General features: G+C 47.7%; 1 long non-coding RNA gene across 2 annotated transcripts; it reads right to left on the bottom strand.

Moving 5' to 3' along the window:
* Positions 1 to 175: 175 nt before the first annotated feature.
* On the bottom strand, positions 176 to 3,063 carry LOC147244553 (uncharacterized). 2 transcript variants are annotated; one of them, XR_015110046.1, is made up of 3 exons: positions 1,832 to 3,063; positions 486 to 608; positions 176 to 377 (listed from the first exon to the last, which is right to left on the bottom strand). It is a non-coding gene; the product is annotated as an uncharacterized LOC147244553 (long non-coding RNA). The 2 variants fall into 2 exon arrangements; XR_015110045.1 differs by lacking the exon at positions 1,832 to 3,063 and adding an exon at positions 998 to 1,345.
* Between the last annotated feature and the right edge of the window lie 10,036 nt (positions 3,064 to 13,099).

The following is a 13,099-nucleotide window of genomic DNA, read 5'->3' as shown; positions in this document are numbered from 1 at the left end:
CGTCACAAACAGGACGGGTGTGTTCCACCATGATGAACATTCCACTCATCTCATACGAGTCAGTAAAACACATCTGTGTCATGGATCTGCGCGAGCCAAGCCCACATTGATGTGACATCATGATGGTGAGGGCGAGTCTGAGGGAGCGGCGCTGGCAGCTGCAGCAACGCGGCGCTTCTGTCAGTGGGATCCAACCACTGCTCCTCCAGCAGACTGCTACCGCGGGTGGTCTGTCACTAACACATCTGTCCGTGTCTGATCTCGGTGCTTTAGAGCCCACTTGCCTTCAGCTTCCACCTCCTCCTCCGCAGCTTTGATTTCCCTGCAGGCCGGCGAGCAATCCTGCGTTCATGCTTCACAGACGGGCTTTCCTCAACCTGTAATAGGCAAAACCAAGAGCCGTGTTTCATCATCCTTGTTATTCTATGTCAGTGGATCATTCCCACATATCTGAAATAAGTGGACTGTGATCCTGAATTCTTCACCTCTGATGAAACGAGATGAACTGCAGCCGTTCAGTAATGAGCTGTCAGGAGGAGGGAGGAAGGTGAAAATTCTTCTTTTCCTCTCTAACCAGCGATGAAGTGAGCGGCCTCGGTTCCTCCCGTCTGTAAAGATAATGACAACATTTCTTGACCGCTGGGCAGGGAAGGAAAGGAACGCCACACTCTGCGGTGGCCTGTGTGTGGAGATGCTGGGTGGAGATAAACACCACCTCCCTGGGGGAAGCAAGGAAAGCAAAGATGGATCGGTATTATCTTCTTAAACAGCAACACGTGACAGGTTGATTTAAGAAGTCCTGAGCTGCTTCCCCTCAGTGACACAATATTACAAGACAAATCCTTAATATTCCAAATAAAAAGGATAATTGTCAGCCTTCTAATGGGTGCTGTGTTTAGACAAAAAATCCATTGACAGCATTTGGCGCTCAGTGTTTTTGATGGCCAAACGGTTTCACAGAGCAGATGATTTGGAAGGTTTTGGATGGTTCTCTAACCAGACTTGATCTTTGTCCCACGATCCAGTTGGGAAATCCAGCCAGGAGAAACGGCAAACATCTGGTGGCGTCAGTGGACTGAGAATCCGTTGAGGAGGTTTTCCGTCACAAAAGCAGCAGCATTCGCTAATTCTTACAGAAACTACATTTTAGCCTTTAAATTCAATCTGTGCGTCCTAACTGGTTTACGTTGACTTTGTTTCTGTGACATCACTTCATGTCAAGATCGTCCTGGAAATGTCACTCTGGTTCTCGGCTGATGGCATCTGCTCTTCAGCTGGTTTGCTAACTATGATTAACGATAGCTAACAATGGCTAACGATGGTCACACGTGTTCTCATGGTTTGTCTGTGTTCACACGAACACTTCAAGTTGACGAGTTGTGACATATTTAATCATGTTGGACAAAAGTGTTCACATTTAGTTTGTTCACTTCCTAATTCTATAGTATGTCTGATTAAGATGTTGATACTATAAACAGCCTGATCTTCGAATTTATGTCTCCAGCTCATAAACCTCAGTAGCTTCCACATCGAGAGGAACGTTAGCGAAGTTGGCTACTATAACGTTAGCCAGTGTAGTTTTTAGCTAATGCAGCTCCATGACAGCCTCAGGTGTGCGTGTGAACGCCGCAAAGAGAACAAGATCTTCCTGACACAAGTTCACAAGGTCTCTTAAAAAGCCACGTTGTGCCTCCAATCCCCCTCCACGACAAAACTGAATCACCATCTGAAACCAGCGTTCCTCTTCAGGCTTGAATGGACTCAAAGTTGTAACTTGGGGTCACAAGGAGAATTGAACCCCCATTGTCGTTTGTATGCCCTATTTACTTACGTGTGGATTATCTCGCTAAATCCCACATCAAGTTGAGCCATAGTTGCTGTCCTTAGAGGTCACCTGCTTCTCGAGGTCACTTTCAGCGCTTGCGTTTATCTCTTATTTCGTCATTTTCCCAGGAGAACAGCCCTAAATCCCCTCTGTCTGGGCTATAACCAGACCAAATCTTGTTGAGTATTGTTCTGCAACAAAATGCTTCGTGTTTGAGAGATGATGAAGATTTCATTGTTGTTGTTTTGTAGGGTCCATCTTCTAGCCATCACCTTTAACTTGCGCGTCTGAATGAAACCCGCCAGGCGTTCAACGCGAGACTCTATATGAACACAACCACATTGGCGAGGGAGGCGAATCCTTGATAACAGCATTCAGATCACCATTTTCAAGTGAATACAAATGGCGTAGCTTGCTGTTTGTGTCTGCTGAATGAGAATTGGCAGCTCACCGTACAAATGAATGAACCCAGTCAAATGTCTATGAAAAGACGTATAAATCCACGAGGAAGTCAATTGTTTCTGAGCCAGGGAGAGTTTTCATTTATCATGAGGAAGAATCGGAAATGAGGGGGGGAAAGAAAGGGATGTGAGAGTGTTTCTATTCAGGAGAAATGAATGGAGACTTTAGCTGAGGTAAGGGCTTCCTGGCTGTTGTGATGAATTGGTGGAGGCTTATTATCATCGTACTGTGTGGCGATATAATCTCAGCTGTTCCATAAATCCCTGCCCGTGTCCTTGGTTTAAATTTACTGTATGCCACCAAAACTTTTACTGCTGCCGAGTGACACGGGCGGCTCTTTATTCAGAAGGGTATGAATGAGCAGGTTTTGACATCAGGTATCCAGGTTCATCACAAGCACGTTGTTGATGTGGCTCTAATCAAGTTCCTGGAGGTCCAAACGAGACGACGCTGGGAGGTTGTTTGGTCTTTGTTGCTGACTTGAACGTGTGTTCACAGCTGGAGGGCGGCGGGTTATTACAGCGGCTGTATACCAACATCTCCACTGAGAGCCTCCAGCCGATTCAACTGAAAACTTCTTCCTCTAACCCCTCCCTCCCCAGCTCAGAACAGGGTTTCTCTGCCTCGCCATCGTAATATCAGCCTCTCTATAGCGACGATCTCTCTTCAGGGTGCAGCAGCCTGTTCTTGTGGAACATATCACGCTGACCAGATGGTAGAAGCAGAGAATAAAGCAATGAAATGAAATGATCTGGACTGTCAGTTGAGTTTGTTTATCGTGGCGCGTCCTGACGTGATCGTCTTAAGGTGACAAAATCTGGCTCCTGGTGCTGAAACTGAGACTCAGCTGTGTAATCCCCGCAGACAGCCGGCAGACAGTATCAGGAATGAAGCAGCATAAAATCCCAAACAACTGTACCCCTGATATAGTTTCTTTTATTATGGAGTATTTCCAGCCTCCTCCACTGTGGAGCGAGACCTGGGGGACCTGAGCTTGTCCGAGCAGAGACATTAATTTCCCTCCAGTAGGCCGACAGAACTTGTTCTATTTATACAACCGTAAGAGGAACCCAGGATGAGATCTTTAAATCTGATGTTGCAGCGGCAGACGTGAGGTTGTCTAAATCTTGCTCCTCCAGCTGTAAACACATCAAGGACGGCAGCTTTCAGATGCAGCGGTGGTGTCGCGCTCATTTGCAGCGAGTACCGAGCCTCCGTGTCTGGGGATCAGAACTCCTTTTCTCTCCTCCGCTGCCCTGCTTAGGTTAAGACTGAAATAAATATTCTACATCTGAAGGGCGCTGAGAACCTCCCTCACAAACAGGACGCAGATTAAATGATTTGTTGTGACAGTTCTCATCTTTTGAATGGAACCTCAAACTTGACCCAAAACATGACTTCTCACTTTGTGTTCCTGTGTTGCGTCGAACCACCGTCAGACACAGGAAGCGGTTTCAACTCGGCAGGCTGCTGGTGGGACCGTGACCAGCGTTTACAGGCAAAACGAATTATTAATGACAACTTTGGTTATTGAGGTGAATCAGAAATGGCAGAGAATGGAAATCAAAGTTTTAAGACATTTTTTATTTTATACTATAGAGTTAATTTGTCTGAACTTGGACCCTTTATTTCTCGGACAGTGTTTTCCTCTGACTCCCTTCTTTTCAACACAAACATGGATGCTTTGTGATGTATTTCTTATGTGACACAAACAGGCTTGTTACTTTAGTTGTGATTCATGACAGGAAAAATGAAGCTAAAGGAGGAATACTGCCTCCTCGCTTCAGTCCAAGTGTAGTTTACACCTCGACTTCTGCTCCTAAAACCTGTCTACATGCAGTCGGACCACCGATGGAAACTGTTTTATAATATTCAATGTTATTGTTGTTGTCTGCATTCAAAAATCAGTAAAGCGTCAATAAGAAAGGACTCAGTACTTTATACTTATGAGTACATTAAGGGTGTGTACTTTTTCACTTTTACTTGAATAAATGGGTTGATCAGGAATTTTATCAGTCTTTTTTTGTTAGTATGAGTATCTGTACTTCTACTCGTGTAATGAATGTGTGTACTTTTGCCGCCCCCTCACTGCTGTCAGTATCGGCCCATGACACAGTTCTATTTACTCTCTCTACTCAGCGTCGCTGCCATCTTGTTTCTGCTCTGTCGCTGTTCTCTCGGAGCCTTCAGGTGCTCCCAGTGGTTCCTGGATGTCATCACGTGTACACACACTATAACAGCCTGTCTGCACCGCACAGAGACGCTTGTCCTCGTGGCACAATCTGGATTAAAATCACCGATCCGCTCACAACCAGCAGAACATCCTCCAGAGCCCCACAGAGGCAGGCGGCTGAGGGACCTCACCTCGCCTGCAGATTTCTTCCTTCTCTGGCTTCCAGACGAGTTCCAACACTCAACAAGGAGGAACTTTGGCGTCCTGCGCAGGAAGCTGCACAACAGTGAAACAACAGTTTGCTCTTGAGCTGATGATTCACGCTGGATTACTAACAACTTCGTCAGCTGCTGAGGAGAAACAAGATGCGATGAGGTTTTCCCTGAATTCGTCGTTGGCATGGACGTCTGGGTCTGTTCACAAAGTTGAAACATCAATGATGCACACAAGCGACAGAAGAACTCACAGCACTGTCCTCTGCTGTGGTGCCTTCCTGCAGCTGCTCTCACCATCACTCACTCGTCACTGCAGACACGTGCACCTCAAAGTTCGCAATCCTTCAAGAGACTCATTATTTCCCCCCATACGTCCCTCCCTGGGTAGCAACCCGCCTGGAAGCATTAGTATTCCTCAGTGTGCCACCGTATCATGTTAATATTCTCTATCGGTTTGTTCCTTGAAGCTTGTTTACACTCGATCCAACATTTAAACCCAAGACTGTTTAGTTTGGCTGCACCGTTGCATCAAATATTCATTTCATACACATTTCTCCAAAATTCAGCCTGGCATGTTTGATAGCTTCAGGAACTTTGGAATCTCTGCGAGGAAGTTTGAGAACGTCTTCTGTTACACAATTAATGCAAAATTAATATTCAAAGCCAACAAAGAGGAGGCCGAGAGATCAGCTGGCGAGCAGGTAAAACTCCCGAAATTGAGTCATTCTGAATTACACGAGGGTCAAAGTCTCACGTTGGAGTAGGACTTTTGAGATTGAGCCTTTTCCTGGTTTAAGAAGGATTCTTTGAAGAGATTTTCTGTGTCCCGATGTTGTTACAGCAGTCTGTGACATTGCAGCACATCTGACCTCCCCTGAGGTGAGTTTCAGGCTGGTGACCTTTAATGACCTCCATGACCTCTGTAGGCTCCTCTAGACTCATGTTAGCAACCCAGGTTTTTAAGACTCCACCACTCCAACATCCACCAGTCTGGTGTTTACTGGTGGATCTGATGTAGAACTGAACCTCCAACATCCACCGGTCTGGTGTTACTGGTGGATCTGATGTAGAACTGAACCTCCAACATCCACCGGTCTGGTGTTACTGGTGGATCTGATGTAGAACTGAACCTCCACCATCCACCAGTCTGGTGTTTACTGGTGGATCTGATGTAGAACTGAACCTCCACCATCCACCGGTCTGGTGTTTACTGGTGGATCTGATGTAGAACTGAACCTCCAACATCCACCAGTCTGGTGTTTACTGGTGGATCTGATGTAGAACTGAACCTCCAACATCCACCAGTCTGGTGTTTACTGGTGGCTCTGATGTAGAACTGAACCTCCAACATCCACCAGTCTGGTGTTTACTGGTGGATCTGATGTAGAACTGAACCTCCAACATCCACCAGTCTGGTGTTTACTGGTGGATCTGATGTAGAACTGAACCTCCAACATCCACTGGTCTGGTGTTTACTGGTGGATCTGATGTAGACCTGAACCTCCAACATCTACCAGTCTGGTGTTTACTGGTGGATCTGATGTAGAACTGAACCTCCAACATCCACTGGTCTGGTGTTTACTGGTGGATCTGATGTAGAACTGAACCTCCAACATCCACCGGTCTGGTGTTTACTGGTGGATCTGATGTGGAACTGAACCTCCGACATCCACCAGTCTGGTGTCTGGTGAATTGAGAGGCGGGGACTAACGTGAGGGAAACGTGACCCAGCATCTGAAATGAACAAGGTTAAAAAGACAGTCCAGTTGGACTGCAGCAGAGAACTAACCAGTCTGAGTGCTGAAGCTGGCGGAACACTCATCCTCCAGTTGTGAGGGAGCGTTTATCAGCAGGACTCTTTGCCGCTGCTGCAGCCTCCTTTCTTCACCACACATGTTGACATGTTCAAAAGGAGACGGTGACAGCGTATTTCAGTCCTCGCCTCTCATTGCACGATCACTCACTCCATATTATAGTGTGAGAGGCCGAGAAGAGCCGGGGAGCCGAGTTGTAAAAAGCCTATTTGAAAGCTATTACTGACGCTGCATCCCGCTCAGGAATATCATTTCCCACCTTCAATAACTCCCTGTTTCTCTGGTGTCCTAATTTGCGGTGTGGGGATATTGCTTGTTTTCTCAGCATAATAGGCCCTGCAGAGGAGTAATGGCCACGCTGCTGTATAGTTGCATTCTTTCTCATCTCATCCTTCACTCATTATTCCTCCCCCGGTACGTGCGGCGGTAGCAGTGGCGGCGGCGAGGCCAGGTCTCCCCTTCATTGCTGGTCAAATGGCTGCGCTCTCTATCTCTCCATCTCCTCTTCATCACAGGAGTCAGGGATGGAGGGCGAATCTCCGGGGAAACAGAATCTAGACCGAAGCCTTCCTGTGTGCCGACCTCATAATTAAATTGGCAGATTAAATTCTCTCTTATTGTGGAGCGTTTAATGAATATTCAGCAGGCTTCAGAGCGCCGGGGTGATGTGAGCTTTGCTTGAGTTATCACATTGACCCCATCAAACAGGGCCTTCCCTCTGCTCATCCACTCTACACACACCAAAGACCTTTTGACTTCATTGATCTGCCCTCCAGTGACACTTGGATCGGACCAGTACAGCTTCCTGAAGGCCGGCGTCCTGTAACTTTAGCTTGAAAGTGCCAGAGATTGATTTCTTTGTGCCAGTATTCAATAGCTTTGAATTTCATGAATAAGAAATGGCACTTTTCTGGTTTGCCCATGTTGAACGAGCCTGGAGGAGCCTTCAGTGAGGTCGTTCGCTAAACTAAAAATGTCTTGTTACGTTTGCCTGACAAGAGACCTTTTGTGGTGGTGATTGAAGCGAAAGTCCTGAGCAGCTAAGACAGAAATGCATGACGACTCAGAACAATGAAGCAGGGCTGGAGGAAAGCTGACTTCCCGTCTAGCACCAGCTCCTCTGTTCCAGCACGAGCAGCCGTGCGACGGACCCAAACACCAACAGTGTTTCTCTTCATATCGATGTCACGTTAAAGGGAAAACATGAAATTCCTTGCAAAACAGAAGATGGAAAACCTTTTTAATTCAGCTAAACTCTGACGTAGTGAATCTTGACCTCATGTGTTTCCACATCCAATACTTGCTGGGACGACTGCAAAAACTGAGACTAATTCCTGGAGACCCTCAACCTTTGTTTCCAGGCAGATGTCTCCTCTTCTTCTTCTACTCTAGCCATGTGGTCTACACCGCCATCTTCTGACAGCCTGACACCTAATGCATGCTTCCCTCTCTGCAAGGATCACAAATGAAAAAGTCCACTGGTGCGGTGAACGCCAAGACACAACAGCGCCGGTCCCGCGTGCTTGAGAACATTGAGGTTACACATGAATGCAGATCTGGATGAAAAGACCTTCTGTAAACTCACGTCCCCACCACTTCTGTACCGCATGAACGTCCTTGACCAGACAAAGAGCATCAGTGCAGAAGGATCAGGTGCACATGGTTGTCACGGTCTACCTGGCGGCTCAAGGACGCTGCGTGAGGACAGTCGCAGAACATCAGGTAATCAAACCACTCTTCCTCGCCCAGGGAGCCTGACGTCAGAGGCGTCCAAATGCTTTTGGAGAAGGAAAATTTAAAAAACGGCAATCTTTCTGGACATACAGTCGGCCAAATTTAATCTGATTCTTCATCTGCCTGAAATCTTTGAGTGAAGAAAATGCAGATGTTTGTGTTCTCTAACGGGTGACCAGGAAGACCTCTTAGTATTTATGCTGCTGGGAGAACACAAATGAATGTCTTATGATGATGCTTTGTTCCCCGTCAGGCACCGGAGTGAACGTTATCTCATCAGGAGAGCTTTCTCCATTCAGGAGTCGCTACGGTCTGCATCCCTCCTCCCCTCCCTACCCCTCCTCGCACAGATGGCTCTCACGTTTTATTACTTCCTGTAAGGCCACAGGATATAATTTGTTCTCTCAGTTACATGATTAGTGGCCACGAATGAATTAGGTTGAGGGAACGAGTTATGCTTCACAGCAACAAATGATACCTTTCCTCTCCATGGCCACGGCAGGGCTCCGCTCGTTTGAGATGTTGATGTTTGCGAACTCAGATCAAGCACTTAGACCAGAGGCCGAGCCCCCACCCTGAACCCCCGAACCCCCTCGGTGACCCTCCTGAGTAGAAGCCACTGTGGGTGGAGGGGAGCTGTGGATGTTTGCTGCTGCTGTCACTGTGACGGCTGGGCGTTCATTAGGCTGGTCCAGCCGCTGCCCTGAACCCGTCCGCTCTGGTGCTTCGTATGGAATGTGGTTTCCTCTGTGTGGATGTTATTATGCTGCGTGACAGACAGCAGAGGGCAGGACGCAAGGGCAAGTGCAGACTAACGGGGACCAGGTCATGCATAAAGAGGAGAGGGACCGTCCCCTCATCCCACCAAAGAGAACATCGATGCTGACAGCGCCAAGATTTCAGCAGTTCAGGCAAAAGCCAGAAGCGTCAGAGGAGCTTCACCGGAGAACCTGGCGCCAGCAGCAGCAGGACGTCCTGCTGACAGGTGAGACCGCCGCCTTATCTCAGCCGCACACCACAAGAATCCACCGGAGTCGTCAACACCTCTGGTCTGAGGTCAACAACGACAACAACAACTAAATCCACTCTGCTCAACCAGGAGGAGGATCAGCTTTGATCCGTTTGGGTCTGACAACATTCACTCAAACACTTTCCTTCTGCTGCTCAACCTGACTGAAGCACGACTTCACCCTCTCACCTGCCTGCCGCCAACGCGCTGCAGTCCTCCGACGTGTGCAGGGACCCACCTTATGAACCAAGCGTGGTTCTGTCCTGGAACTTAACCAGGCCTGTAATTGTACCTTTGGTGACGTGTACGTGGTTTACTGATAGACGTCGGGATGAAGAAGAAGAGGATTTGAGTGGACGGTGATGTTTCTGGACAGTTTAGCTGCTGTTAGCCGTCAGTCCCCAAAGCTAAAACATAATTAGAAAAAAAGAAATAAAATCTGTAAAATCCTGGATTCACAAAGAAGCATCGCAGGCATCATTGTGAGCTCAGTCCACCAGACACAGACTTTGGTTGAACTGACTTTCGAACTGTAAAACTTGCTGGACGGATCTCAGCTGCGTGCAAACAGAACAGAACAAATACCTGAGTTTGCTGTCCAGCCTCAGCCAAGGCAGGAGCACTTTGCCCTTTTTGGGTGATTAGAAGGAAACGCATCACCTCGGTCTTCTTACATTTTCTAAACGTCACTAATCATCCCAGCAGATGTGCAGTGAGTTCATTGGTCGTCATGACGTAGCCACCAGCGCTAATCCAATTTGACCACAGGCTGCTGAAATGCTGCCTCTCCTCGCGGCATCCTGATTCTTTGGTTATCTTGCTGATTGAAGGTCCCATCTGAAATCAAGGCGCAGGGAGGCTGCATTATTCATGGGGACGGTCCAGACAGCAGCAACAGTACAGAACCACACGAGTTGGAGAATGAAGTGTTCCCACATAAATCATACAGTGTTATGTGTGGAAACAGTTTGGGCAAAGTTGAAAAACTCTGGTCAACACAGAGGAAAATAAATCATTCATCACCGCTAACTGCACCGCTGAGCCATGCAGCAGTGAAATAGAGGAGGCAGACCCGGGAGGGCTTTGTCAGAGTACAAAAACTACTCCAGTCTACTTGACTTGAAGGATAATTCAGGTATTTTTAACCTGGGACCTATTTCTCAGTGTTTTTGGGTCTAAATGGGATAATTATTGGAAAGTCCAATATTGAGCAAGAACACTGTAACTGGCAACCGTGAAATAACTGCAGGGGCAATTGTTTCTGCCTCTGACAGGCTCAGACTGTTATTCTAGGTGTCTGACAACATTATGGAAAGAATCCCTGTAGAGATAGACGGGTTCAACCAGGGCAACACAAGAACTTTAGCGCCGAACGCCACCTCTGCAGCGGCTCCTCTGCTGCGCTGGTGAAGGATCGCTTTGTCGTGCTGGTCCAGGTAGTCACTGCAAACACCAAAGTCTGCACAGCGTCGGGGCCACGCGTGGACCACAACTACCTGTCCCCCTACAGGCTGGACATGGTCGCACGGCCAACTGTGGCGTATCAGCTTCCTCCATTTGGAAACAAACAAACAGGAACCCCTGCTTGTTTTGAGGAGAATCTCAAACTCTCTCATGCTAACTCCTCCTGCTACACCTCACCCTGCTGTGTTTAGAGAAGGAGACCTGCAGGTTCACATCCACTCACTCTCTCCCTCCTAAAGGAAAGAGGAAGTCAGCAGCTTCCTGGCCCGCTCATTTGCCTCGGATATATCTGCTGGATCAGAAGGTGCGACAGATTTATGGCTCCCTCGACTTGGGGTGACCAGTCTGATTCAGCAGATAATTGCTGAGTATGAGCTGTTATCGAGTGGACAACCAAGGTGCTGTGATTTATTACCCTGATGCTCAGGTTAACTTCATCACAGGGTGGCGGAACAAAAGGACGGGGAGGCGCTGCAGTCGGGTTCTGCAGGAGCAAAGTGAAAGTACCTGCTGGTGTTGAACGACTGTCAGCTCTTAGTGGGTGTGAGAAAAACAACTGCTGATGAATGTTCGCACCCAAAATGTTCCACGTGAGCGTTGAAGACAACCTGACCCGGGGGTCAGAGACACGATGCCTGCAGGTTCTCCATCCGTCTGGTTCTCATGAAACCATGGCGGGTGGAGGCTGGACGCCAACACTGATCCCAGTTTCCAGCTGAGTCAAGATCACTTTTCTATCACATTTGAAAAAAAAAAAAACGTGTGAAATGCTTGAGGTTCCTGAGTGCCGTCTCTGCAGGACTTCGTGTGTCCAGCAGCACTCAGGCCACATGAGCACGACTACCAGGGGTTCAGGTCAGAAGTCCAAACTCTCATTTGTGCAGTCGAACACAGTTCTGATGCCATAAAACCCCAGACAAGAGGAAAAAGAAATCAAGTTGAATGAATTTTTTAGTTCTCCTAAAATGTTCTGGATGTGAAAACAAAGCAGCACAAGTCTAAAAAGCCCGAGGAAGCTGATGGTGTTGCAGTGCCCTGAGATTGGACCCCAGCAAACACAACAAATTCTTTTTTCAGTTTCAGTCAAATTGGATGTTTTCATATCAACTTTTCCAATAAATGTGATTGAAACAATGTCATTTTTTCAGCTGCTGCAGTGTCTCACTCATCGCATCTATACAGTCTTTGGTGTAATTCAGTTTTCCGTCCATTGAGCGGACGCCACAGAAAAGCTTGTGGTGGAACCGTCTCGGTGACGTGTGTCCAGTGTGATTCTGACTCAAACTGTATTTATGTGGAGGGAAGAAAAGCCAAAGGGAAGTGATGTTGTGTGGGCAGAACACGACAACAGTCTTTTCAAGGACATCCCAAGGTAACGCGCTCATCCTCCGTACATCACCGCTCCATTCGCCATAGGCCATGATGGAGTGCGCTCTCTCTCTGTCTCTCTCTCTCTCGCCATCATCCCTCCCCTTCCACTGTGACGACACACATTTAAAATGCCACCCACGAGGGCCAAAAGATGAATGCCGTGAGGTGATTGGCTCTGCTGGGCTGGCTGGTTGCTATGGAGCAGCTGGCGCTTCAAAAAGGTGATTTTCATAGATCTGGAGGATGTAGTGACGGCTGTATAGGAGGACTGGTAGGTGATTCATCATATGTGTCTTAAATTAGACGCAGATCACATCCAACTTTAATGGCTTTTAATGATGATGAAAATGGGTCACTTCAGCTGCGAACGGTCCAAGAACAGCAAAGAGAAGTAAGACGGAGGTGAGCGTGTGTTTCCTGGAACATTCAGAACTGGATGCGGTTTCTCCAGCTCACGAGGTCAAAGGTGTCAGCGTGAAGAAGGAATTCAGAGGCATCCCAACCAGCCCAGGGAGCAAGAGGAGTGAACGGTTATGAAGTTCCAATGGATCCACATCGATGGTGACTTGAACCACAGTCTGTAAAACGTTAGCACTCCAGTACAATAGCAGCTCTGCACTGTGACAGTGAGTATCCAGGCACCTGAGAGCCTCACCTCCAGGCCCAAAAGGCTCCCAGAAAAGCTGCCAAAGGCGGTTCAGCCACGCGAACGCTGACCTGGCTGCTGACTGCGTCGGCTGGCTGATAAAATGTGACGGCATCAGAAGCGTAACTCCTGGGAATCGTTTATCCTGTCAAAGTAAAACTTCACTCCTGCACCTTGTGGAATCCATTATACTTGTTGATTATCCACTAATTAGAGAGTAAATGTTGCTGAAGACTCCAGAGTGGTAAATATGGACATGGAGGCCATGCATGTGGAATTGATTTCCTGCTCTTAATTTCCAAAGAGAGGATGAATAATTCAGGAGTCCGCACCTCTCAATTGATCACTGACCTTTAAGAAGGACTTTATCTGAGCTTGTTAGTACC

The sequence above is a fragment of the Aulostomus chinensis genome, chromosome 18, assembly GCF_037954235.1.
Source record: "Aulostomus chinensis isolate RoL2024-O1b breed Wild chromosome 18, RoL_Achi_v1.0, whole genome shotgun sequence".
NCBI classification, from domain to species: Eukaryota; Metazoa; Chordata; class Actinopteri; order Syngnathiformes; family Aulostomidae; genus Aulostomus; species Aulostomus chinensis.
Note: the sequence above shows the minus strand (reverse complement) of the source record. Positions and strands in the feature narration are given on the sequence as shown.